We start from the raw sequence: 3,568 nt of genomic DNA, 5'->3' as shown, positions 1-3,568 counted from the left end.
ATCTCTCTCTCTCTCTCTTCCTCTGTCTACCTGTCTCCCTCTCTCTCTCTCTCTCCCTCTCCTTTATCTCTCTCTCTTCCTCTGTCTACCTGTCTCCCTCTCTCTCTCAGTCTCCCTGCCTCCACATGCTACGCCTGTAATCTTCACACTGAAAGCACATGTCTTGGTCTTATTTTAGTCATTTATTTACGTTTCTGTCTTCATTTCCGTCGTCTCGTCTATTTTTGGGAACATCAGAGAAATATCCAACGTCTCCGTGGGACCTGAATGCATCGTGCCTGTTAACGTCATTGCAGAAACATCTAGCTGAAAGTTCAAAGCGTTGGTGTGTTGGTGCGTTCAAGGACCCTCAGACGGTTGGAGAGGTTTTGAGTGTCGGCTGTTGAGCTACACACAAAATTCACACGAGCCAGTTTCCAAAAAGGAAATTCCTCTTTTCAAAGCAAAGAGCGCCGCTGGGCTGGAAATCAAAGATGTCTTTGTTACTCCTCAACTCCCTGATACCAAACTACGTCCTCAGCTTAAAGATACAGCACGGGAACTACTAAAAACCCCGTGGACCAGTCACGATATCAGCTATACACATGAAAATAAATGCTTACATGGGTGTGCAGAGCCTGTATAGTGATAAATATAATTATACCATGTCTAAAAAAAGGGTAAGTACAGATTTTTTCCAACCTACGTCCCTTTGTGTCTGTGTCTAAATGACTGCTCCAGCAGTAAGACAGATGGAGAAACACGCTACAATGGAAGTCAATAGGACAGCTTGTCTTTACCTTCATTAAAGTCCTTGTGTTGTTGCTGACAGACTCAGATTATTATTCTAGGTGTCTGACAACATTATGGGATGGACTTCTAAGGAGGTCGACCTTTCTGTTAAAGAGTAAGATCCTTTTTTAAACTTCAAAACTTCCGTGAAATTGGGTTTGCTGAACACACCAAACTCCATGTAAATAATCAGTGATTTTAGCATCGAGAAGCACACTTCATTCAACATAGACAGAAATTAAATTAAACAATATAAAGTAGTTTTGAGTTGTTTTTTTCACTTTAGCCCACCATAAAAACTCTAGTTTTGGTTGAAATAAACCCATAGTTTACATATTTACATGTGAGATACGTTGGCTCTGTACACGCTAAATGTACTGTTTTTTAAATGGAGGCTGGTGGTTTAGGGTTAGCGACTTCAGAGCTGATTCTGGTTAAACAGAAAGGTCTCAAAGAGGTTTTAAAGGTCTCTCTCTGCAGGGATCCTTCATGGATAGTTGGAGATCTCAACCCCCCCTCCACCTTGTTAAACCCAACGTTACACCGGTGTTTCCGTGTTTGAAGAGGCTACCTCGGCTTGTTTACCTCCATCAACGACCCCCCCCCCCCCGATGTCTGTTCACTCATCACGCTTTGAAGAACCAACTCAACATTCTTGTCAACGTGTGTTAATTAAAACGGCCCAATGGTGCGTTCAGGGTTAAAAAGGCCAGTGGTGCGTTCAGGGTCACTGCTGACAACACAAGTCCTGTCCCCAAAACTCAACCTGAGCTGCAAAGACTCATTCAGAGTCATCAAGTAGTTTCTTCTCTCCTCTGGGACAGGACAGTGAGTCTTCCTTCCTTCCTTCCTTCCTTCTGTATTTATTCTTCCTTTACTTTCCTGCTTCCCTCTCCTTTGCATCCCTGCCTCCTTTAATTTATCCTCGTTTCCCTCCCTCTTCTTCACTTCCTCCCTACCTTCTTCCTTTTCTCCTTTCCTTCCCTCCTTTCCTACCTTACGTTATGTCTGTAAATCAGACATGTCATTAGCGGTTAGCTGTTAGCGGTTAGGCTAACGTTATGTTACGTTATATAACCCATCCATCCAGGAGGGCTGCGTGGACCTTCCTCCGCGGTGCTGTGGAGGAAGGTCTGGCTACAAAACACTAGCAGAAAGTTAGCATAACGTTAGTGTAGGGACAGTACGCGTCAGACATATCGTTAGCTGTTAGCCGTTAGCTGTTAGCCGTTAGCTGTTAGCCGTTAGGCTATTTCCAGCTATCGCTAACATCGCTCTTATGAGTGAATGACGTAGCAGTGACGTCGTCCCCGTGGGGCTCAGCGTCCGCTGCTTTAAGATCAACAGAAATGACTGAAATTCCAATGGCAGTGTAGAGGAGGACAGGCAGAGTGCATTGTGGGAAATCCCTGCAGAGAGTTTTTCTCAGCCATAAACAACAAGTGCCCTTCTCTCTCCTCCGCCTGAGTGTCCCAGCTGCTGCAAATTATGTGTGTGTGTGAGTGTGTGTGTGTGTGTGTGTGAGTGTGTGTGTGTGTGTGTGAGTGTGTTTGTGAATGTGTGTGTGTGTGTGTGTTTGTGAATGTGTGTGTGTGTGTGTGTGTGGGGGGGGGGGCTGAGGAATGAGCTTAGCGTGGGAAACTAGGATGTGGGAGATTATGAGAACTGCACAGCTGGAAACCTCTGGACAGCTGATGAAAGAGAGACGGAGACACTTTAACCCTCAAATGTCCCCTAAATGTCCCTTAAAACCTCTCCAGCTTCACTCAAAACCCTCAAAAGACCCTCGAATGTCCCTTAAATGTCCTCCAGATTCACTTAAAATCATCAAAACACCTTCAAATGTCCCTTAAATGTCCTCCAGATTCACTTAAAATCATCAAAAGACCTTCAAATGTCACTTAAATGTCCTCCAGATTCACTTAAAATCATCAAAAGACCTTCAAATGTCCCTTAAAGCCACTCCAGCTTCATTTAAAAACCCTCAAAAGACCCTCAAATGTCCCTTAAAACCCTCCAGATTCACTTAAAACCATCAAAAAACCCTCAAATGTCCCTTAAATGTCCTCCAGCTTCATTTCAGATGGACGTGTATGTCCAGAGTTTCAGATAAAGTTCTGATTTTCTTCCTAAATTCCCATTTTTTTGCCTCAAGTTCACCGTTTTCTCTTTGAAACTCCCTAAAATGTTACTTTCTTTCTAAAATAACAACTTTTCTGGGAGATTACTGAGGACAGAGAGACTCCTGCTGAGACTGGCCCTGAAGGAGTTTTCCTCCTGGACTGGAGGCCCCTCTCAGTCCATCTGAAGGTTTCTTTTGTCTGCAGGTCTTTTCCTGTCGGGACACGCCGTCCTCCTGACGCATCAAAGCGTCCTCAGGGACACGAGCAGAGCCACAAACACACCGCGAGTCCTGAGATTAAAGAGACATCGCAGCCTCCGTCTCAACGGTACCGCCGTGAGACACATACTACACAGAGGACGTGGAGACACTACAGTAGAGAGACAACAGTAGAGAGACATCAGTAGAGACATCAGTAGAGAGACATCAGTAGAGAGACATCAGTAGAGACATCAGTAGAGAGACCTCAGTAGAAAGACATCAGTAGAGACCTCAGTAGAGAGACAACAGTAGAGAGACATCAGTAGAGACATCAGTAGAGAGACATCAGTAGAGAGACATCAGTAGAGACATCAGTAGAGACACCAGTAGAGACAGCAGTAGAGAGACAGCAGTAGAGAGACAACGGTAGAGAGACCTCAGTAGAGAGACATCAGTAGAGAGACAACGGTAGAG

The sequence above is a fragment of the Etheostoma cragini genome, chromosome 12, assembly GCF_013103735.1.
Source record: "Etheostoma cragini isolate CJK2018 chromosome 12, CSU_Ecrag_1.0, whole genome shotgun sequence".
Lineage (NCBI taxonomy): Eukaryota > Metazoa > Chordata > Actinopteri > Perciformes > Percidae > Etheostoma > Etheostoma cragini.
Note: the sequence above shows the minus strand (reverse complement) of the source record.